Here is a 26,638-nt window from a genome sequence, read left to right on the forward strand (position 1 = left end):
AACAAAAGAAGATGTCCAACAGGTGCACCTGCTGCTAGAACTAATGAAAATCCTGGCCCAAGTTCATCTGCTGGTACAGATCCAAGTGCAGGTCCAAGTGCAATACTTACTGTTGGAAAAGAGAGAGGTTTAACTGGAAGAGAAAGGGGTATACCACCAAAGAATTCTACAGAAAAGGTATTTCATTTAATTTGACAGTGTTGTGAAATAATTAGCTTACCTTATACTAAATATCTTCTTTTCTTTCTTTTTAGTGTGCTGGCAGATCAAGAGTGGTTGGAATGGGATTACTTCATAAACAAAGTGGATGCACAATTCTTAATGTAAGTTTACTAATGCATTTACTATCTAAATTTTATTTACTACCATTTTATTTACTAAAATTTAACACTTTCTTCATTTAAGCAGCCGGGAATGCCAAGTGAGAGATTCAAAACTGCCAAGTCTTTAGCATTTGTGACTGGAAATCTCGGATATACACTAAAAATTGGTGTAAAATGGAAAGGAAAAAAAGCTATGACCTCCAGGAAACTACAAGAAATGAGAGGCAAAAAACAAATGCAAACAAGATCCAAGGCTGCACACTTGAGTCAAGAAAGCTCTAATGTTCAATCTCTATGAGAAGTTGGTGTAGACTACATTTAAGACTGCATTTACTATGTGACTGCATTTCCTTGTATAAAGTTTGGTAGTTGTGACTACATTTAAGACTATGTTTTTGATAATTCACTAATGTTGACAACTGGGACTGCATTTAAGACTATTTTTTGGTAGTTCACTGATGTTGGCAGCTGTGACTGCTTTTTGTAACTGTAATTAGTTCATTGATATTGGTGGCAGCTTTGACTGCATTTTGTAACTGTAATTAGTTTAACAGCACTGATCCTTTTGTAAATGTATTTGGCAACAATATGTAATTGGCACTCATTTTTGGTTAATGATTATGCAGTTGTAAGTTCATTGTTGCTGAAATTTGTGTTTGTGCTTGTGCAGCAACTGTAGCTGCATTTATTAATGTTAAATTTGTGTTGTGATGTTGTTGAAATTTATGTTTGTGCAGCAGTTGTGACTGCATTTAGTGTTGTGATGTTGTATACAAATTGCAATACAAAGAACCACTGAAAATAAAGCCAAAACTGTCAAGTTCAACCTTACAATTTCATTACACAATAATTTAATTACACAACCTGACAGTTTTGTCAAAGATAACACCTAATAATAAATACAAATTTGAGCCCCTTAAAACATAACAAAAACAAAGCAACTTAGTTTAGGGCATCCTTCTTGGAGATCCTTTCAAGAACATGAATTGAAATAGAAAACTAACACCCAAAATACATACACAAATGAGAGTAGTCCATAGTTGTTTTTCTCTTTTCTTGGACTTATCCAACTTGATCTTTCATTTCTTCTTATTTGCCTTCATTATCTTCAAATCATCCTGAAAATTATCCATTTGCAACTCTATTTTGTTCATGTCTATTTTGCTCTCCACAGATTTGATTGTCCTAGTAGTCTTGTCATCAACTATTTTGTGTTCATAAAATGCACAATTTGCTGAAGATTCAACCAATAATTTAGGAATAAGAAATTTCGATCGTTCATTAATAGAATCATCCTTCCAAAGCCAAAAATCGCATGATCTAGCATTCTAAAACGAAAGCAATTAGATTCGTATATACTATTCAAGATCAATGTTTGAAGAAAAAAACTCACTTACCCTATAGTAAGGACAAGTCCAATATCGTCTACCCGGATTTCTTGAGGTCCATGAAGTCATCAAAGGCAAAAGATGTCCATGTTTGCATTAAACCTCGACCAACTCATGATCTTCTTCTTGCTTACTAAGTCTACTCAAACTTATCTTAGCCATTAAAGTACCTTGATTAAGAAAATAAGGTTTAAGAGAGGTTTAACAACACTTGAGGCAAGAAAAAATTATGAAAATGGCAATAAAATTAAGACTAGATAATCATCAATATAGCAAGAAATCGAAGGATTAAAAAGATTTAGTTACCAATTCTTCAAACAAATGCATTATGAAAATGGAAACAAAATTAAGACAAGATAATCATCAATATAGCAAGAAATCAAAGGATTAAAAAGATTTAGTTACCAATTCTTCAAACAAATGCTCTTCAATTTCGATTTTGAGAGACAAATTTGGGAATTAGGGTTTCCTAATTTTGAGCTCCAAATTGGCTTGAATAAGAATAGATCCGTTGGAAATTAAAGATGATGTACTTTTAATGTTTTTAGCCGTTACTTTTGTTATTTAATAGGTTGGACGCGCCTAAAATAATTATAACATACGCGCTTTAGAATGGGGGTCGCGGGGAGGTAATATCACTTTTACATAGTTAAGGTGTGTAATAGGTCACTTAGATAGTTTAGGTATGGCTTCGACTTTTCTTGTATAGTATGGGGTGGAAACGATGCCTTTTTCCTAATATTAATTTAGGATAGATGTTGGGCCCGTGCTTTGCACGAGCTTCTCCTGACTAGTGTGTGTGTGAATCTATTATCTATTCTTAATATATAAGTGATAATGAAGCTGTTGTGGATGACATGCCTGCTTCAACAACTTCAATCGTGATTTTACTATATATTCCTAATTACGTATTATAAGTCATTTGCTTACTAGAAAATTAATAATACTTAATTAAAATGTAAAATAAATATTTATGACATGCCTGCTTCAGCTGCTTCAACTATGATTCTACTATATCATTCTTAATTAATTTTTATAAGTCATTTATGTATTAGAAACTTTATAATGTTTAGTTAAAAAAAGTAAACTAGATGTTAATGACATGACTGCTTCAACCGTGATTTTACTATATCATCTCTAATTAATTATTATAAGTCTTTTAAGTATTAGAAAATAAATAATATTTAATTTTTTAAAAATAAAATAGATATTTATGACATGCCCTCTTCAGTTGCTTCAATCGTGATTTTACTATATCATCCCTAATTAATTATTATAAGTAATTTACGTATTAGAAAATTAATAATATTTAATTAGAAAAGTACAATATAAATTTTTGACATGTCTGTTTCAACTGCTTCAATCGTAATTTTTTTATATCTTCCCTAATTAATTATTATAGATCATTCAAGCATTAGAAAATTTATAATATTTCATAAAAAAGGTAAAATAGACAAAAATTATAAGTTAATTCTTGACGTTTTAAATTAACTTAACGACTTATATGAGGTCCATTTAAATTTATTTACAATTATTTTTATATTAATTTTACTATATCACTTCTAATTAGTTATTATGAGTCAACTGAAGCTGCTGAAGCAAGTAGTTTGTGGACGACATGCCTGCTTCAGTTGGTTCAATTGTGATTTTATTATATCACGATAAATTAATTGTTATAAGTCATTTACGTATTAGAAAATTAATAATATTTAATTAAAAAAAGTAAAATAGATATTTATGATATGTCTTCTTCAGCTGCTTGAATTGTGATTTTACTATATCATTTCTAATTAATATTATAAGTCATTTACGTATTAGAAATTAATAATATTTAATTTTAAAAAGTACAATAGATATTTATGACATGCCTGCGTTAACTGCTTCAATCATGATTTTATTATATCATCTCTAATTAATTATTATTGATATCTAAGCATTAGAAAATTGATAATATTTTATTAAAAAAAAGCAAAATAGACACAAAATTATAAGTTTACTCTTGATGTTTTAAATTAACTTGAAGATTTATATGGGATCCACTTACATTTTCTTCACAAACACTTTTTAAAGTAATTTAACTCGTTTCTAATTAGTTAACCATTAATGTTTTAAATTAACTCAAAGACTTATATGAGGTTCACTTAAATTTTTTTCACAAGTACTTTTTATAGTAATTTTATTATATCACTTCTTAATAGTTATTATCAGTCCTATTAAATTATAAATAATATTTCATAACAAATAGATAAATAATTATAAATTGAAAATAGTAGGATGAAGTACTTTGCCATAGTAATATCTGTGACAAAAAGAAAGTATGAAAGTAGTACACCTATTTAAATCTAAATGATTAGATTTAAATAAAAAATTAAATACATAGTTACGAGCTAAGATCTGAATAGTCAAAATATCAATTTTTATTAGGTAAAACTAAATAAAGCATAAAATATGTAAATAAGAAAATTAAATTTTAATTTTTTAACTACTTTTTTTATTTTGGTAATCAACATGCTTGCTTCGTAATTTTATTATATCACCCCTAATTAGCCTTGGAAACAGTCTCTGACAGAAATTCAAGGTAAGGCTGCGTACAATACACCCTTGTGGTGGGGCCCTTTTCCGGGCACCGCGCATAGCGGTAGCTTTAATGCACCTGACTTCCCTTTTTTTACCCCTAATTAATTATTATATGTCATTTACGTATTAGAAAATTAATAATATTTAATTAAAAAAAGCTAAATAAGTATTTATGACATGTCTGCTTCAACCGCAGTTTTACTATATCACCTCTAATTAATTATTATAAGTCATCTAAGTATTTAAAATTTAATAATATTTAATAAAAAAAGTAAAATAGGTATAAAATGATAAATTAATTCTTGAAGTTTTAAATTAACTTGATATCTTATATGAGACCCACTTAAATTAATTTAAGACGCTATACTACAAGTGACTAGTTGGCATCAGGTCCGTCACGCCCAACCAGAGACCTATACATATAATCAAAATACTAGATATAGACTGGCTCTAGAGAGAGTTGGAGCTTACTAAAATATCAACTGAAAACGACAATAGGGCCTAATGTGGACGTCTGCTATCTTGAGGATTTGAGCCTACATTAATAAAACATGGTGGGTCCGAGACGTCAGTGATAAACAACATGTACTGGTATGAAAGCAGTCAGAATAACAACTGGACAAGTACATAAACTCATATGAGTCAAATATCAAAGTGAAAAATGTATGAGCTAACAAGTAACACGTATATGATATGAATTGGTAACCTATGCATCAATCTTATTCGTATCTTTTAGGGCCTATACTTTGCCTAGGTGATGTATTTATCCTATAAATAGTACAAATGATCACAAGATGGCCTACCAAAGGCAATTTGAGGTAAGTATAAAACATATGTTGCTTTTATACTCATTGCTATAATTTCATATGTATAATTGTAATCGCAGTCTGTATCCAGGTATGCCCTGTCCAGGGACTCACTATGAGGGTCTGCCTGCAGGCCATATATGCCATATGTTTGCTTGAGTCAGGGGAAATCAATACTTGACAGTTGACTCCAAATACAAATGATGCCACAAAGGCAGGTATGCCTAATGGTTGGGCTCACTGTAGTGGTCTGGTCTCGACCCCGTGCACAGAATCACGTCTAGCGATTTGCCAAGCCAAACCTATGTACCCTCCTATCGCAATGTTTATCAAATAATGCCTTGAAGGCCTATAACATGTGAATTATGGTAATAATCATCTAGCTAACATATACAAGTGTAACGATGCTATTACTATTTACTTTTACTCCAAATGTGTATATATATGTTGTGGCCTAAGGGCTTCAAGTGGAGAAACTTATGATAATATGAAAGTATCATAAAGTTATAACATGAGAGGAAAAATAGATACTTATAAACTTGATAGTAGAATGAGGGAATGATATGTAAGGCAACATAGAGATTTCACTCTCGTAATTCATAATAATTCTTAATATCAAATGGAAAAGAGCACACGACACAGGGTGGTGCCTTAGCGGCGAGGGAAGGTTTAGCTTTGCATACCTTATTGCTTAACTAGCTACGATAGTATTTTGACCCCAAATAACTTAACCTGCGGGAACATAGCTTTTATCTTTCAAACCACCAACTTTCGTTATCCGATAGGCAATTCACTAGCTACAAGGATAACATATACGCTCATTAGTAACCCGAAGGAACATTTAACAATTTACTTCAATATTTTCCGCTCATGCTCGAAATCAATCAAACTCCTTAACAGTAGTTCAAAATGAATTCTAACTTTTCCAACTAATAGAATTCAACGTTAAATCCATCCAATTGATAAAAATTTCGAAAAACTCCTCTTATATCAAAATTTACCCTTTTCTCTTTTCTTTTTCATAAACCCATTTCAAAAGTAGTGCAAAAACTCAAAACAGATACGTCCAAATACTTGTCTATAATTTAAATTCAAAAGGAAGGGATAGGAAATTTTGTCTTTTGAGATTTAATTTTTCAACTATAAATTTATAAATCAAATTCTTGAAATTTCTTGAGGATGCCACAAAGCTCTTTAACTTATACGTTCCGTAAGGACAAAGGTATCCTCCTCCGATTATAATCTTCTTCGTAATTCCTTTAGGTTGCCTTTTTATTGTTAAAAAAAGAAAGAAGAACAAAGGGTAGTAGGTTTGTTGTTTCTGGAATGAACAGAGAAGTGTTTTCCCCCTCCCCCTCCTTTTCTTTTTCCTTTTCTTATATAAAGCTTTTCCCTTTTTTCTTTTTTCTTTTTTGGCTTCCCTTTATCAACTACTAGTAGTAACCATATAAATTATACACTAGTTATATGTATGTGTATACACTATAATTTTTCATAAAATACGTATACCACGTAACTCTTTAGAAATTCGGGGTCATGCTTACTTAAAGTATTATACTTGAATTCAATTTTTTTCGAGGTATCATAATATATATATATATATATATATATATATATATATATATATAATATCACTATCTAGATCTATAATCTATAATATATTAAACGTGTGAATGGTCTTAAAAATATTGTTTAAACTTTTTGCCCTTCATTAAAAATATTTGCTTTAGACAAAATCATTTTTTCATTATTTTTTTCTAATATTTAAGACTTAAAAATTAATTAAATATATTTATGATAAAACCTTTCCTTATTAGAAGTTGTCAGAATTAATGACAAATAATACTTCTTCTATAGTTTAAGAATTCTAAATCAATTAAATTTGATTTTAAGGAGATTTGAAAAATCTATAAATAAATATAAAAGTGTTAAAATAAGAAAATTTAAAAATATCAAAATTTTAAAACTTTTAAGTACGTAATAAGAATGTAATCAATGATTTTGTAAAGATTTGGATTTAAAAATAAGAAAATATTTTAAATATAGAAAAAAATAAAAATAATTGTCCCACAAAATGGTTCAAATGGATACATCTCTCTTAGCCTGTGATAGTAAGGAAAAGAGGTATGACAAATGCTAAAGTGATGCATCAAACACTATGAACTTCTCTGGTAAAATATATATGTGTTTATATTAAAATATATGTTTATGTTTACATTATTATATTTAAGTGTGAAGATCTTTAAAAAGTGATTTGAACTTTTTACACTTTATGAAAAAACTCCACAATTGATAAAATTATTTAATTTTAAATAATCAAACATTATACGAGCGAGACATGCGTGATTAAGCTAGTATCTATAATATAGAAGAGCGGGTTTCGACGTTTCTCCTATTTTTGTCAATTAAATTTTAAAAAAAGGACATTTTAGTCAATGAATTCCATTAACCTGATAGCACTTCATTAATTTTAGTTACGTGTCTTCCTCCAAATTGTTAGTAGACACGTAGTATCTCTATCATTGAGATTTATCTTCCAAAATTTATTTCTATCTATCTCTTCTCTCTTGCTATGTCAATAAGATGAGAACTGTTCTACTATTTGAGGTATGTTTCTTTAACAAAATCATATTATTTTTTATTTTCGGCTAATTTCTTTTGCTTTTTGAGTGATATTTTTTGGGTTGTGCTTTAGATTTCTCTTCTTCTTCTTCAAGAATTTCTAAGGAAGATGACCCGATTCATAAATTTGAAGTGAAAAAATAAATAATGTAGAAAAATTATAATCTGTTAGTCCAAAAAGTTGTGGCTTTCGTTTTCTAATTGCAAAACAATAGATTTGACTAAAAATTAAGCACTAACAAAAATTAAGCACTAACAATTTTTTCCTTTTTCACAATAGTAAAGGAACATCATTTCTTATTTTTTTGGATAAAAAATAATAATAGTTTTTTACAATAGTAAAAGAACAAAATTTCTTATTTTTTTTGGATGAAAAAGAATAACTGAACATCATTAGTTGTAGCTTTGGCGATCTCCCTTTCTTTGGCTCACAAAATTAATTATTGTGATTTTGAATTAATATGGGCTAACTTCATCAATTGCTTGTAAATTTTTTGGTTACTAATAATGTTGTTATTTTACCTCTTTCAAATTGCAGCTGATGCGAGCTCAAATTTGAAAACAGTGAAGCCACTGGAAGAGTAATTATTGCAAAACAATTGACCGGTAAGTTAGTTTTAATCCCTTTTTTCCTTGCTCTTTAGAAATGTCAAGCAGTAGAGTCATTTATTGTGATACATCCCATAATAACTCTTTGCCAAAAATACATGCAAGACAATTGTAGTACATTACATAGAGCCAAAAAGAGTACTTTATCGTGGCCAATTATACTGGGATCAATCAGATCAATGTTGAATGGATCTTCATAGTCATCCACATAGATTTATTTAAGCCTGGTTTTGAAGGAAATTTGTTATTCATAAATATGATGGGGCAATGCAGTATCTTTTCATTGTTTCTTGCAGAAATACATTTTTCCTTGGGTACGTGATATTGATTACGTAGACCTACAAATTAATAATTAATGTCGCTTGTGAATGTCAGGAGATGGGAGTTATTACAATAAGGGAAAAAGAGTGGCCGAGACTTTGATGTTCGATATCACAAACAACATGAAATAGATATTAGCACCAACCGGCGACCTATATGTGTGAGCCGTATACTGACAATTGATTTCCTTTCAAATCTTTCAGTTTTTTCTTTATAAAGCTCTTCATTCTGATGTATTGCTTCAAATTCTTGAAATGATATCCCAATTACAGAAATACGAATTGCTCGAATCTTCAACACTTATGGACTATGGTCCACCGAATAAACAAATATGATGGTCACATTATCAACAATTTCATTTCTTAGGCAATTCCGTGATACTCTGAACCTCGCTATCACTCTTGTTGTTCCATATTTAATTGCATTACGAGAATTAATAGTGGTTAGACTTATTTATTTGTACAATTTCATAGTGATGAATCTTTGACTGCGTAGCCGCTTGAAACACTAACGCATAATTTTTTTTTATATTTCCGACTTGGTATATAACAGTCTATAAGCTACTTAGTTTGAAGTTCATCTTATGTCTCCTCTTATTTTTTATTTCACTTCATTTCCAATGGTGATGAAGGTTGATGATCTTATTCAGTTGATGGAGGGCGATAATACTGGATCAATTAACATTGAAAATCCAGGTTAGCTTCCCATTGAATTGGTTCTCGACATGTCCAATCAAAACTCATTTTTCCAATTTTTTTACTTGACTAAAACAATTCATGTTCTCTCAATCAGGTGAATTCACAATGCCCGAACTAGCTAAGAATATGACAGAGATAATCTACTAAACTTTGTCTCTGATTTTAGTTTTTCTCCTCTTTTGAAAGATATGTTTTAGAATAGATATCTTAGTTCATGTTTTGATACCTTGTTACTTTTAATTTTGATTTGGCAAATTGTTCTTTAGATGATGGTATTAGCACCCAGAAATAAACCATAAGGGAGTAAGAGGTGTCTAATTTCGTGACTGAGTTAGCGTTATTCTTGGGGCTCGAAATGACTACCATCGATTTTATTTTTGTGTCGTCTAATTGCTATATTCATTGAAAAATTTGTGCCTACGTGTATTTCTTTTTGCGCAACAACATACTTTTTCTATTGTAAGTTTAATATGCATAATTTGTGTTAGAGCTTTCGCAATCTGCTGCATCAATAACAACAATAAACCCAGTGTATTCCTACATAGTGGGGTCTGGGGAGGGTAAGATCTACGCAATCCATACCACTACCTCCGAAGAAGTAGAGAGGCTGTTTCCGATAGACCCCCAGCTCAAGATAAAGAATAATAAACAAGGAGGATGGATGACACAATGGAAAAACAGGAATAAGAAATAATAGAAATGAAATCAGAGAAAAAACGAAATACGAGAAATAAAGGCAACACTAAATAAGAAAGTAGGAACTAAGAAATAAGAAATAGGCACCTCACATACCGATGACACCTACGTACACAGTCCCAGGGTTACGAATCTGGCTACACAAGATCTCTCCTGACTGCCTGCTACAACCCTGTCCACACACTAGGCTTTTACCCTTATCCGCGACCTCCACACCTTTCTATCTAGGGTCATGTCTTCAGTAAGCTGAAGCTGCTCCATGTCATGCCTTCAGTGTACTTTTAAGTATACGTTGATCTCACCACCATCTTAAAAATAAGGTAGAGATGTTTTCAATAGATTCTCGAATAAAGAAAGAAACAATCTAGAAAAAGACGTAATGAAAGTATAAGAGATAGTAGACAGTTCACCTGAATAAAGAAAGAAACAATCTACAAAAGGACGTAATGAAAGTATAAAAGATAATAGATAATTCAAAATAATAGGTACTATCAGACCTATGGCAAAATACAAATAATAGATAATAGCAAAAATCAAATAACAAGAAGCCATAATAGTAGTACTACGACAACTAGTAAGGGCCACAAGACAATGCATTTCTACCTACTAACCTTCTAAAGCCATCTCCTTGGTAAGTTGCAATTGCGTCATTGTCTAATCACACTCTCTAATACTGCTTTTACTCTACCTTTACCTCTCTTATATCCATCCATAGCAACCTCTCACGCCTCAGCACTGGGAAATTTATGCATCTACTCATCACATGTCTAAACCATCTCAATCTCGCCTCCTGCTTAGTCTTTTACCAAAGTCACTACCACCTTATCTTGAATATCATCCTTTTAAACCCTATCTTTCCTAGTATGCCCACACATTAATTGCAACATTTTTATCAGTTGTACATCTTTTATCAGTTGTACATCTTTTATATGTGTATGCACGTATTATTTCAACTAACTACAAATCAATTCCTTTTTGAATCAATACTAATCCTCCTTTATATTTTACCTTTTATGACATGTCTCAATCATATTGTCTTAGTACTCATTTGGATGGCCCCGTTACTCCAGCTTCCATAAGACTCTTTCACCTAAAGGTGTCAACTATGAAGGTAAATATTAAAACTTTACCATACCCTTAACATTCATTTCTTGGTTTTCCATGAAAAATGCAAAAACTTTGAAGCTCATGTTTATTAGTTTGTATGGTAAAATTTAAAAATTTACTAAAAGATTTATTGAATTTATTGTGACTTTTGCATGTACAAGCAAAGGAGTTCAGTGAAAATGTGTGCCTACATGTGTGAACTTAAGCAAAAAGTTGTAGTTTAACTTATATTTGTGCCTTTTACTTGAATAATTATACTCTTTTCTTTAATATATGTATGCATGGTCATTTCAACAAACTATGATTTAATTCTTTTTTCAATCACATAATGCTATGAATACTAATTCTACATCTTCTCTACTTTTTGTAATAGGTCTCACTTTTATCATCAACAGTCAAAATAATGAAAAGTAAATTTAATAAGTCTATTTTTTTTCTTTCAGTTGATAATAGAAGTTAAATTTGGGAAAAATGAAAATTAATAGTGAAAATGCAAATTTAAATTTATATTGGTTTGTTTCACAAATTAATTGAGGAAGATAGTTTATTCCATTCAAAAGCTATTCAATAACACATGGTTAGTTTTTAATTTCATGAACACTTCTTATTAAAAATATAGTCTAAAGAAGTAAGATTGAAATTAGAGAAATATATTTATGTAATTATATTTAATTCACTCATAAGAATAACATTTATAATTTTTTCTAATTATTTTTTAATAACAACGGCGCATCGCGCGGATACGAAGACTAGTAGTCAATAACATCTCTCCAAAACAAAATACTTAAGGCTTAAGTCATCGCCAGACACTTAAAGTTATTTTAAAAATTCACTTAGATCCCTCAACTAAGGCTTGCACCTATTATACTCCTAACCCACCCGAATTTTGATCCAATCAAGCCTTTTTTACACAATCAGCAAAAGATACAAAGAGAGTGTGTTACACTCGCATGACGTGGCACAAACGACGAATTAAACGATGACACTTGACATTGAATTCAAAATTAATTAAAAAATATTTAATAGCTAATTAAATTATAATTAAAAAAAATTATTTTTTTTTTTAAATAAACCCCCCTACTCCCCCCTCTCCCCTCCCCCCACCCTCATCTTCTTTACAATTTTGTTGAATTAAATTTATAATTTTGTAAATTGAATTAAATTTATAATTTTGTAAATTGAATTAAATTTACATTTTTGTTGATTTGAGGAAAAATGAATTTACATTTTTCCGTCAAAGTTTCATTTTTTTCGAAAAAGTTTTATTTTTTCCTGCAAACTCCATTTTTTTGGGCAAACTAATGGCGGAAAAGAATTAAGAATAAGATCGAACTAAGAATGAAAAAAATTAAAATCGAATTCAAAGATAAATTCAAAACTAAGAACAAAAAAGGAGAAAAAGTAGAAAAAATGGGAGGTAAATTGGCAAAGTTTAATTTTTTTCGGCAAACAATCCGGCAAAATTTTATTTTTTTCGGTAAACTAATGGCGGAAAAGAATTAAGAATAAGATCGAACTAAAAATAAAAAAATTTAAATCGAATTCAATGATAAATTCAAAACTAAGAACAAAAAAAAGAGGAAAAGTAGAAAAAGTGGAAGGTAAATTAAGTTTAAGAAAAAAAATGAGGAAGAAGAGTGGGAAAGAAGATGAAGAGGGGATGGGGGGTATCGAATTGGGTGGGGTGGGGGAGCCTTTTTTTAAAATAGTTTTATTTTATTAGAATTTTTTTGGGCCCTTGGTGCCACTTGGCATGTTTTCATTCGTTATTTATTAAAAAAAAAAACGTACCTCATACGCCCCTATTGAGTGGACAACACAGGGAGTGCCACATAGGCAAAAAAGGCCTGATTGGATCAAATTCAGGTGGGTTAGGGGCTTGATAGGTACAAGCCTTAGTTGAGGGGTCTAAGTGAATTTTTGGGACAATTTTAGGTGCCTGGCGATGACTTAAGCCTATACTTAATGTAAAAGATAGATGGAAAAGGGTGACTGGAACTCTAAGAGCTCACCCTATCTCCGAAAATTAATCACCGCACAAACCTCGATCAACTGGCAACTAGTACTCAGATCTGCATAAAAAAGGTACATAAGTGTAGTATGAGTATCAAAATAATAGGTACCCAGTAGGCATCATCGGCCGACTGAGATAAATCATGATATAAGTATGATAAAATACAAAATTGCAAAATAACAATTTTGTCAGGGTACAGAAACGAACCTGAATCATCTCCAATACCGCTGCGCATAATAACTAAATAACCTAAAAAATAACATAATGTAACATAATTTCACACAAAAAATCACACACTACAAAATTGGCTCCCATACGCCAATTGATACACAAAAGTAAATAACTCGTCACGGATTCCTATATGCTTGGAGAGCACACTGAAGAATAGAATAAATCAAACAACCAACATTATAATTAACCTTCATTGTCATTTAACCATCGTCCCATAATTTACCAATAATTCACAATGTACCCACTTCCCATAATGTTATCATCATTCAATAACCTTATTATCGTTACTCACTAATCACCATTCATTAGCTAACTATCTCTTATTAACTAGTTCATTCAATCACTAGTCATCACATAGCCTCTAGTCATCATTTATCCACTAATCATTTTACCACTAGAGTTCATTATGTCATGCTACATTATAACCATTCTCTCATTTTCCAACTTAGCCAAAATGCTACCTTAAATCTCACATCCCAATATTGTTAATCATAGAAAGTATAGCATCATAGTATAGTATGTCTATCTGGACTCGAACCGATAAATATAATCAATAGCCGAACTCGAAAAGGTAAATATAATTAATGGCCGAACTCGAACCGGTAAATATAATCAATAGCCAAACTTGAACGAATAAATATAATCAATAGCATAATCATTTTCCGAACTCAACAAGGATGTATAATATATATATATATATATATATATATATATATATATATATAAAATCAATATCATGGGTGGTATCATCAATAACATAAATAATAACAAAATCTATAAGCGTCAACCCTCACTTAACCAACATGACCATCATGCATCAAGATTTCTTAATTTTACCACTATACACATTTCTAAGAGTTTAATAGGCATAAACGGATTTACCAAAGCTAGCATGTGTTATGGCCTAAAGTGGATTAAGACTCCACTTCTTATCCTCAAGTTCTCTTTTAGGCAAATTTCTACCCGAACTAGGCTTAAAGTGTCTAATATCTAATTTTAGATGTTAACAAGCCCCAATTAAACCTAAGATAGGAAATTCACCTAAATATGAGCAACTAGGTTAATTATGCCTAACATCACTAGCCAAAATAAGCACCGGCTCCTCTACAAAGGTAAAACGCTCGTCCAACAGGTATGAGTCCCATCTAAGGATATGACGGGTAAGGAATGTATCGCCGCAACATAGAGACATGGAAAAATGGATAAACAACGGCAAAATTTAGAAGTAAAGCTAACTCATAAGCCACCCCACTAATTGCGCAAAGAATCTCAAAAGTTCCAATATATCTAGGGCTGAGCTTACCTTTCCTCCTGAACCTTATCACACCTTTCACGGGCGGCACACGAAGAAATACACGACCACCTACTCCAAATCTCAAGGCACGAAGCCTACGATCTGCATAGGCCTTCTGCCTACTTTGAGTCACTCTTAACCTATCTTGAATCACTCTGACTCTATCCAATGACTCCCGAAGCGGATCTATACTATGAGGCCTAACCTCAAAAGTCTCAAACCATCCAACTGAAGAACGATATCTCCTACCATACAAAGCCTCAAAAGGCGCCATCCCAATACTCGAATGATAATTGTTATTATAAATCTGCCAAGGATAAGTGCTCCTTCCCCAGGCCCTAAAATCCATAACACAGGATCGGAGCATATCCTCAAACACTTGAATAGTCTGCTCCAATTGACCATCTGTTTGTGGATAAAAAATTGTACTAAGATCCACCTGAGTGCCCAAATTCTCCTGAAATTCTCTCCGAAAACTTGAAGTGAACACAAAACTCTAGTCTGAAATAATAGAAATAGGCATACCATGCAAATGAACTATCTCCCAAATATAAATATGGGCTAATCTCTCAGCTCTAAAGGACATTTAGATAGCAATAAAATATGTTAACTTGGTCAAATAATCTATAATGACCAAAATTCCATCGGAACCACAGGAAGTACATGTTAAACCAAGAACACAATCCATGGTAATCCGTTCCTATTTCCACTCAAGAATTAGCAATCTATGAGTCAAACGACCTGGTCGCTGATACTCAACTTTTACCTGCGGCAACACAGGCAACGAGCTACAAAGTATACCATATCTCTCTTCATACCACTCCACCAATAATATTGTCTCAAATATCTATACATCTTAGCTGTGCAGGGATGAATGGAATATCTAGAGTTGTGAGCCTCATGCAAAATCAATTGAATCAAGTCATCGATCCTCAGAATAGAAATATGGCCATCAAATCTCAAAAAACCATCAATCTATGGTGTTCCTCTAGGACTCACCATTCAACACCTGATCACGAAGGAAACAAATCTTACTATTCTCAAATTGACGATCTTGAATCTGCTCAAATAATGATGACCTTGCCTCAACAGTAGCAAGAATCCTCCTAGGGTCTAAAATATCAAGGTGAAACATTAAGTTGGCTAAGGACTGAATGTCCTGTACCAATGGCCTCTAAGAAACTAAAATGCGAGCCAAGCTACCCATACTTACTGCCTTTCAACTCAAGGCATCTGCTACCATATTTTTATTTCCCGGATGATACATGATAGAAATATCATAATCCTTAAACAAATCCATCTATCTACGTTGTCTAGCATTAAGATCCCTCTGGGTCATAAGATACCGAAGACTATCATGATCAGTACAAATCTCATAATGCACACCGTAAAGATAATGCCTCCAAATCTTGAGCGCAAAAACTACCGCTGTACACTTTGAATCATGAGTGGGGTAGTTGCGCTCGTACACCTTAAGTTGTCTAAAACCATATGAAAAAATATGACCCTGCTACATCAATACACAACCTAGACAAACACCACCTTGTACATCAATACACAACCTAGACAAACACCAAAAGCATCACTAAACACGGTGAATCCCTCACCCTCAATATGAAAAGCTAAATCAGGAGCTGAAGTGAGAAAATCCTTGAGCTTCCCAAAGCTCAACTTACACTCACGAACCATAAAAAATTAACCTCCTTCATAGTCAATCTAGTCATAGGCACTGAAATAGTAGCAAAACCCTCGACGAACCATTTATAATAATCGATCAATCCAATAAAGGTACGAACCTCAGTCGGAGATGTAGGTCTAGCCCAATCACGAATTTCCTCAACTTAGTTGGGTCTACCATAGTACCTTCCTTAGACACCATATGACCAAGGAATGTCACTGACTCAAGACAAAACTCACACTTGGAAAAGTTGGCAAAAAACACATGATCTCTCAATTTAGAGCACGATCCTCAAATGCTGCACATGCTCCCATCTACTTCTCAAATACACAAGGATATCATCGATAAACACAATCACAAAAGAATCTAAATAAAGCCTGAATACTCATTTCATCAAATCTATAAATGCGGCTGGGACATTAATCAACCTAAAAATCATCACTAGGAACTCATAATGATCATGATGGGTTATAAAAGCTGTCTTCGGGATATACTCAGCCTGAATCCTCATCCGATGGTAACCCGATCTCAAATCAATCTTAGAAAACACTGTCGCACCCTGAAGTTGGTCAAAAAATAATCAATGCGAGGTATTGGAGAATGGTTCTTCATTGTTACCTTATTAAGTTGCCTATAATCAATACGCATACGCATGGAATATTTTCGTCTTCACAAACAACATAAGAGCTCTCCAATGATGCATACTCGATCTAATAAAACTCTTATCAAGAATGTAACACCCCATATTTTTAAACTAGAAATTGAATTGTCATTTCTCCGTGTGTAAACTCTAATCCCATGACTCATATTTAAATTCATGTGTCATGATCTTTATCCTAGTGTGTTAAGTGATTATGAGGTGAAAAATATTCATGGAAGTCACTTAGATCAAATTTGAGCTAAGAGCCTTTTAATCATCTGAAGTTTGGTATTTAATTCTACAGGGGTCAAATTTGAACGTCTATAACTTTTTATGTACATGGAATTTTTCAACTCAAAACCTACCAAATTGCCAAAATTGAGTTAGCTTTCCAACTATATCAATTTCGCCTTAATCCAATACCCGAGCAAAAAGTTATGATCATTTTTCTCAGGACTAGTAAGCTACCGCGATTACACCGCGACATGGTGAGCTCCAAAAGGGGGATTTTGCTGAAAAATTTAATTTCGAAGGGCATTTTAGACTTTTTCACTAACACCAAGTTGTGTTAGAAGCTTATAAAGACATTATTAGGGCATAATATACCCAAAAATTACTCAAAATCCTCTCAAAACAAAGCCCTAAACTTCCCTCCCAAAGATCAAGAATCTATTTTTAAGTTCAAGATTTCCAAGAAGCAAATCAAGATTCGGGTCCTATTCCTCAAACTAAGTAATCTAAGTTACATGGGGTTTTCCTAAACTACATGGGCATGGTGAAATCTTTTTTAATAATGTTTTGAATATTGATAATTCATATATTTATGAAGGATTTGAATTTACCATAACACATGCATGGTGAATCCTTTTGATGACAATGCTTTGATCTTGAGGCCTTCCCATTTGAATTTTTTTATGTATATATATATGTATATGTTTGATGTTTTGAAAAATATAAATTGAGAGCATGAATAATGAGTTTCCCTCTCATGAGGTTATTTCTTGATTGACAAGTCATGAATTACTCAATTGCATATCTTAAAGCATGAATCAAGGGTTTTACTATCAATTATGAATTTTATGTTGGTTGTTAATTAAAGAGAGGGATATTTCTTGTTGGTAAATATTAAAGATGATTATTGAAAGAATTTCATGGTTTGCTATGAAGTAAATGACCACCACATGTTTAAGAATTGAAAGAGAGAATCTTTACATATGTTTTTATGTACTTCGATATACAAATTTTCTTGTACTATTTGAATGATTTGGTGGTCCAAACACTTTGTTTTGAATGAAGGGATTGTAACATGATACTATATGGTTTAGACATATGACTTGCAAGTCTTGGTATGAAGATACCAAAACAGATAATGCCATGATAGCACAAAATAGAATAGAAAGCAGAGTTTCCTGTAGATTTCCAAATTTTGAAGTTTAGAATGATGCATATTTAGAAAGAATTAAAAATGGGCTTAAAAAGAGATAGGTGGTTACCCAAAGAAGGCATGAACCTAGAAAACTCATTTCCTGAAATTATGTTTTACCGATATGGGTTATTATTTCCCAAAAGAGGGATTATATGTTGGCCTAGTGCCCTGTGGCGTATTAGAATTAGAAACTCCAACTCTTGCAGCAAACTTGGGTTGGGGGCTTGGCCGCCGAGTCAAAGGCGGATTCCATATAGTCCATGGGATTGTAGAATTGCAGGGTGTACTACCTAGCTTAGAAGTAAGATAAAGAGTGAGTTGTGATTTCAAAGTCTTTTAAGTATGCCCATGTGTTTTCCTATATCGTATGTAAGCTGTTTTATGAATTACTCTCACTTATGTTGTCTAAAAGTACATTATTTTGAATTGCTATGCATACCAGTACATCTCTATTGACCTCCTATATTTTAGGATCTAAGGCACAGTCCCGGGGTCCCGCTAAGTAGTAGACTGATTGTCCAAAGTTTGCAGTTGGTAAGCCTCATTTATTCTGGAAGGCCTTGGTTGTTGGACATTACTATTACATATTGTTTCATTGTCCGACTGGGGGCCTTGTCCCAGTATTTAGACAGATGTTAGCTTTCAAATTATTTGAGATTTCGCATACTAGTTCTCATGTGGTTTAGAATGTTTATGAAATAAATTCAATATTGTTCAGTTGAACTCAGAAAATGACCATGATTCCGTTTATCTATTTTTTTTTCTGTTTTTACTTATAGTATGATGCTGTGCATGATTGGAAGATAGAAATGGGCGCTCGGGCCTTCATCGAGATGCTCATCGCAGCCAGGGCTTTGGCTCGAGTTGTGATAAAGAATATCCTGAAACTAAAAATTTAGCTCCTTAAGCTCGGCAGGAGCCATATAGTAAGGTGCCATAGAAATAGGTTGGTTATCAGGCTCGAGATCAATAACAAACTCAATCTCATGGACAATGGAAATACCAGGCAAGTCGATAGGGAACACATCAGGAAACTCACAAACTACAGGAATAGAGTCAAACGATGGACTCTCCATACTAGTATCACAAATATAAGTGAGATAAGACTCACAACCCCTTGAAATAAGCCTCTTAGCATGAACACTAGAAATAATCTCCGTTGGCTCATGGCTAACCGCTCCCTACCATATGACTGAGGGTACGTCTGGCATGGCTAAGGTAACGATTTTGGCAAAATAATTCATGACCACATAATAGTGGGATAACTAGTCCATGCCCAAAATCACATCAAAATCCACCATATCTAGAATGATAAGATCAATATTAGTATAAACATCTCTAACAGTCACAAAAACATGATCTAAAAACTTGATTCACTACTAAAGAATCACCCACGGGAGTAGATATGTGTAATGCCCCGAAATATCATCCCGAGATGCTACACGGTGCCCAAAGCTACACGTAGCCTCAAGCTAACCCTTTAAGCCAAAATACTACCCTTGGGTTCCAACACAACAACATACACGCTACGCTAAGGATATGTATATAAGTACATATCATATTATATCGTACATGGCACGGAATATCATTAGACTGTACATATATGGAATGTCTATACACACACCAACCCAATAATACACTAGTCTGACATAGCCTCTACACAGCAAAATCAACGAGCCATTGGGACAAACCCCCAACTGACTCAACAGACCAAAGGGATCACAAAACAACAACACCAAAACTAGAAACTTGGTCCTCGAACCATGAGGACTCACCACTAAAGAAACATAGATACGACACTCGGATATTACTGTCGCGGCTGCGGCTGAGTACCTGAACCTACATTATGGTAAGAATATAGCCCATAGAGAAATATGTGGGTCAGCACAAGATACGTACTGAGTATGTGGGGGCACATGCAAAATATAAATAATATCATAAATTTCGTAAAAATGTACATACGGACCATAATGACACCCCCGGCTTGAGTGACATTGAGTCATGCAACTCATAACACCTTAGATAGGAAATGCAGGAGAAAAGCCTCATAAATCATTATAGATCATCATAGGCAGTTTGACTTACCATATCAAAACTAGGAGTGACTCAGTATTTCAATAAACATGATTCTTATGGACAGGGGAGTTTCCTATAACTGACAACCCCACGTGAACTATGTGGAATACCAACATTTGAAACCCCCGTTGACAGGAGCGTCATACTCTTTGCCAGGGAGTACGACCTTAAAATTGAAATAATCACAATTGGGCTCTCTAGACAATAATATCATCATCAAACAACCCTACGATGGCACATAGGTTTAGGGAAATACCAAATTTCCCTCTCGGTGCTAAGTACTACTCCCTGACAAGCTCAGAATGCATTAGGGATTCCACTTCAAAACATCTCAAGGGTCAATAATGATGACCGAAATCATGTATCTTTCTCAAATTAGTAAATAATCATTTATGGATCCCTAACTCGACTCAAATCAAGAATATTTTCCAACATCGAAACGTATCACCTTTTTAAACCACCACAACATCAATAACACCAAAACAATGCCAAGGCTCATCATAACCCTTCAACTTCAACATCAACACGCCTCAATTCACAATCCAACTCACATTTTAAAGACACTTGAAACAATAACCAATAGTAGGGATACATAATTCTCGATAACAATTATCAAGTCATAATAAGGAAGTAATGCTATAATTGTATAAATCAAGGTTTAATAATTCAAATCATTGTATATTCATAACCAAGTAATTTTGGACACAATTCCATTTCAAAATCATATATGTACCATTTTACAAAATTCCATATTTCATGGATAACAATATGAGCTATAAAATCATATTTTCAATCCATGGAAAAACATGTAAAATCTTATATCAACATAAGTAAATAAAATTTCGGGCACAAGATCGAAAGGATAATCTTGTTCAAAAACCCACATACCTTGAAATTGACCTCTTGATTATGGAATCCTGTTCACACAAATAAGGGTTGCTCCTCGAAGGTCTCGAGCTGATGAGCTTGATTATCGGATCAAATTTGAATTTCTACGGTGAAATTGGAAGATATTTGAAGCTCAAAATGGACCTAGGGTTTAGTTCTTTCAATGTTTTTGTCCATGAAGTGAAGGCATAATGACCAAAATGCCCTTAAAAAATCAAATACTTCTAGAATTTATCCTTTGGTGGACTATTTTGATAGTCTGAAGTAGATCAACCATAACGTTTTACTCTGATATCCAAATTGGATGAAACCAATTTTATTAGAAAGAGGACTCTCATATCTTTCCGTTGATATATAGTATCTCACCCAGATCATTGTGTACGAGGAGTTATGATTGTTTGAAGTTGACCCAAAAATTCACTTTTGATAGACTGAAGTAGATCGACCATAACTTTTTGCTCCGATAGACAAATTGGATGAAACCAATTTCATTGGAAAGAGGACTCGCATAGCTTTCCATTGATATATAGTAAATCATCCAGATCATTATGTACAAGGAGTTATGATCATTTAAAGTTGGAGCAAAAATATGCCAGGCCTCAGTACTTTTTTCTGCACGTTTTACTGTTCACTACTATTCATGGTTCGATCGGAATGTTCATAACTCGTCGTTCGTGTGTCTGTTTTGGATGATTCACATATCGTTGGAAATCTTATTTGATACTCTACGCAATGGTGGGTCATAATCTAAGACATTCCGCACGAAAAATTTGTAATTCATTCTAGAAGATAGAACCCAACACATTTACGCACAAAATTTCAACAAAAAATTTCTCGGGGTATTACATCATCCCCCCTTGGAAACATTCATCCTCGAATGTCGATGAGTAAGTCAGGAATACTATGCAAAATGAGGATATCGATCGAAACTACTTGCTCAAAATATATGTTTCACACTAGATTTCCGATATTTAAGAAAACACACAAGCTAAGATAAGTATAGTAACAAGGATCAAATCAAAAGAGAATGATACCTTCGACACGTTCCGGATTCATAGAGAAAAGATGAGGGTATTTGGTACGCATTTACGCTTCTACCTCCCATGTCGCACCCTTGACGGATTGATTTCACCAAAACACTTTAACTAAAGGAACTTCCTTGCTTCTTAGCTTCCGAACTTGAAAATCTAGAATCTCAACTGGAAATTCCTCAAATGAAAGATTATTCTGGATATCCAAATCCTCGGAAGGTTCAATTACAATTGAGTTACCAATACATCGCTTAAACATGGATACATGGAAAACTGGGTGAACATTAGACAACTCCGCGGGCAAATCAACCTCATAAGCTACCTTCCTAACACGACTTAGAATCCTATAAGGTACAACGTAATGGGGACTAAGTTTCCCTTTCTTTCCAAACCTTTTCACCCCTTTCATGGGTGAAACCATTAGATAACCAAATCATTAATATTAAACTCAAGATCTTTTCTCCTCACATCCGTGTATGACTTCTGACGACTTTGAGCGGTTTTCAATCGTTCTTGAATCAACCTAACTTTTTCCATAGCTTCAAACACAGCATCAGGTCCAGTCACAGCAGCTTCATCAACTTCAAACCAACCTATGGGCGATCTACACCTCTTCCCGTAAAGAGCTTCAAACGGGGCCATTCCAATAGTAGCATAAAAGCTGTTATTGTAAGCAAACTCAAATAATGGAAAGTGCTCATCCCAACTACCTTTAAAGTCAAGCACACAAGCTCTCAATATATCTTCTAAAGTCTGAATGGTTCGTTCAGCTTGACCATCGGTTTGAGGATGGAAAGCATAACTTAAACGGACTTGGGTACTGAGACCCTTTTGAAAAGATTTCCAAAACTGAGAAGTAAACTGAGTACCTCTGTCAAAAATAATAGCCAAAGGGACTCCATGAAGTATGACGAGTTCCCGAATATACAGTTTAGCATAGTCTTCAGCTGTAAAAGATGAATGCACTGGCAAGAAATTAGCTAATTTCGTTAACCGATCTACTACAACCTAAATCAAATCATGATGGAGACGAGAAGAAGGTAAACCAACCACGAAATCCATATTCACTTCTTCCCACTTCTAAGTAGGAATGCTAAACTTTTGCATCACACCACTGGGCCTTTGGTGTTCTATCTTAACTCGTTGACATGTAGAACATTTTGACACAAATTCTGCTATGTTCCTCTTCATACCGTTCCACCAATAAATTTCCCGCAAATCATGATACATCTTAGTAGCACCGGGATGAATGGAATATTGCGTGCCATGTGCTTCCGCCATAATTCTCTGCCTCAAGTTATCAATATTCGGAACACAAAGTCTATCTTGAAATCTCAACACGCCATCTCCCCCTTGGGAGAAAACCTCTACCTTTTGGTCTTTAACGAATTATTTTAACCTAACCAAGGTAGGATCCTTGTCTTGCTTCTCCTTCACTTCCGAAACTAAAGAGGACTCGGAACCATTTTGAACTCCTATGCTACCCTCAGCATCACCAAACAACCTAACTTCCAACCTAGCCAAGCGATGCACCTCACGGGCTAACTCTTTCTTATCATTTTCTACATGCGCTACACTACCCATAGACTTCTGACTACGGGTATCCGCCACTACATTGGCCTTGCCCGGATGATACAAGACACTCATATCATAATCCTTCAATAGCTCTAACCTCCGTCTCTGCCTAAGGTTGACCTCTTTCTAGGTGAACACATACTGCAAGCTTTTATGATTCGTGAAGACATCTACGTGCACACCATACAAATAATGTCTCCAGATTTTCAAAGCAAAGACCACAATAGCTAATTCAAGGTCATGAGTAGGATAATTCTTCTCATGAGGCTTTAACTGTCTAGAAGCATAGGCTATAACCTTACCTTTATGCATTAAAACACAACCCAAACCCACTCTGGAAGCATCACAATAAACTACAAAACCATCAACACCATTCGACAAAGTCAACACAGGGGCTGAAGTGAGTCGAGTCTTTAACTCCTGAAAACACTTCTCACAAGATTCTGACCACAGAAACTTCACTTTCTTTTGGGTCAAACGGGTCATAGGAGACGCAATAGAAGAAAACCCTTCAACAAAATGATGATACTAACCAGCTAGACCCAAGAAACTTCGAATATTAGAGAGAGAAATAGGTCCAGGCCAACTCTTTATAGCCTCTATCTTTTGAGGATCAACAATAATACCTTCAGAAGAAACAACATGACCCAAGAAATCTACGGACCTTAGCCAAAACTCACATTTGCTAAACTTGGCAAACAATTGATGAGCCCTAAGAGTTTCCAGCATAATTCGGAGATGGTCTGCATGATCGACCTCACTTCGGGGGTAAACAAGAATGTCATCTATGAACACGATAACAAATAAATCCAAATACTGATTAAATACTCGGTTCATAAGATCCATGAAAGTCGCAGGAGCATTTGTTAACCCAAAAGACATCACTAGGAATTTAAAATGACCATAACGAGTTCGTAAGGTTGTCTTAGGAATATCACATTCCCTAACCTTGAGTTGGTGATAACCGGATCTAAGGTCTATTTTCAAAAAATAGCTAGCACCTTGCAGCTGATCAAACAAGTCATCAATTCGAGGAAGGAGGTACTTGTTCTTAGTAGTTACTTTGTTAAGTTGATGGTAATCAACGTATATACGCAAGGTACCGTCTTTCTTCCGCACAAATAGAACAGGTGCACCCTAAGGAGACGCACTAGGCCTTATGAAATCCTTATCTAGGAGATCTTTGAGTTGCTCTTTTGACTCCTTAAGTTCAGCAGGAGCCATACGATACAGAGTAATAGAAATAGGCTAAGTATCGGGAAGAAGGTCAATCCCGAATTCTATCTCTCTATCGGGAGGTACTCCAGGAAGATCTTCCAAAAAAACATTAAAAAACTAGTCAACAACACTAATCGACTAAATGGTCGGGGTTTCAGACTTAGTGTCTTTAACCTGAACCAGATGATAAAATCAACCCTTGGAAATCAACTTCCTAGCTTTGAGATAGGATATAAAACGTCCTTTAGGAGTCACAGAATTCCCGGACCATTCGAAAATAGGCTCATCAAAAGATTGAAACTTAACCACTCGAGCATGAAAATCTATAGATGCATAGCACGAGTGAAGCATATGTAACCCAGAATGATGTCAAAATCAACCATATCTAGCTCCATCAAATCAGCATACGTAACCTAATAAAGGACAGTGATGGGAGACTTCTTATATACTCGCTTAGTATTAACAGACTCTCCTATCGGGGTAGAAACCAGAATAGGTTTAGAAATCAATTCAGGATTCATTTTAAAGTTTACAGCAACCAAAGGTGTCACATAAGAGAAACTTGAACCGGGATCCATCAATACATAGACATCAAAATGGAAAACATGGAGCATACCAGTGACAATATCGGGAGAGTCCTCCTGCTCCTGACGAGGTGGTATAGTATAGAAATGATTTTGGTGTTGACCGCCAGCAATACTAGATAAAGCACCCTAAGGCGGAACTGGACGGGCTACGGGAAGCGGGGCACTGGTAGCCTAACTCTGGGGACGGGCATCAGGACTCCACTGTCTGGCATACAGGCAGTTTCTAAGTATGTGGACCAACTTGCCATAACCAAAACAGCCTCGCTGCCCCATATAACACTCCCAAAAATGGTCTTTACCACACTTAGCACACAAAAGAGGATGAGGCTGGTTGCTTATACTATCCTGAGACCTGGAAGGTACCGACCTATTCCCGAGCTCCTGCCTACCTTGATATATAGGAGCACTAGATGAGGAAGGCGCAGGTATAAATGGACGTCTCTGAAATTGATGGCGACTCCCTCCAGAGAATTTAGTTTGACCAAACCCCTGTTGCTCCGATCTGACTCTCTTAATCCCTCTTACTCTTTCTCTTTCCTTTATCTTGTCTGACTCAATCTGTTGGGCATGAATCATTAACCTAGGAAGATCAATCTCTCTGTTAATCATAGCAGATCTACATTCTTTCACCACATAACTCGACACCCCAGTTAGAAACTTGCTCATACTAGTCCTCGAGTCAGCCATCATATTAGGAGCGTACTTTGATAGCTGATTAAACTTAAGACAATACTCCTTAACCGACATGGAGCCTTGTCTCAAATTCATAAACTCCTCTATCTTAGCTTCCCATAACTCAAGAGGAAAGAATCTATCCAAGAAAGCATCTTGGA

The 26,638-nt window shown here is 34.2% G+C and overlaps 1 long non-coding RNA gene across 2 annotated transcripts in view; it reads left to right on the plus strand.

Annotated features, from left to right (window-relative positions):
- The first annotated feature begins 7,559 nt into the window (after positions 1–7,559).
- LOC107867867 overlaps positions 7,560–26,638 on the plus strand; it is a 36,561-nt gene continuing 17,482 nt past the window's right edge. The window contains exons 1-5 of one of the 2 annotated variants that reach the window (XR_007054988.1): positions 7,563–7,701; positions 8,255–8,322; positions 9,278–9,341; positions 11,082–11,151; positions 18,902–19,157. This is a non-coding gene — a long non-coding RNA (uncharacterized LOC107867867). Of the gene's footprint in view, positions 7,702–8,254; positions 8,323–9,277; positions 9,342–11,081; positions 11,152–18,901; positions 19,158–26,638 lie in introns of those variants that run through there. The other variant, XR_007054989.1, reaches the window with a different exon arrangement.

This window comes from Capsicum annuum, chromosome 4, assembly GCF_002878395.1.
Source record: "Capsicum annuum cultivar UCD-10X-F1 chromosome 4, UCD10Xv1.1, whole genome shotgun sequence".
NCBI lineage: Eukaryota > Viridiplantae > Streptophyta > Magnoliopsida > Solanales > Solanaceae > Capsicum > Capsicum annuum.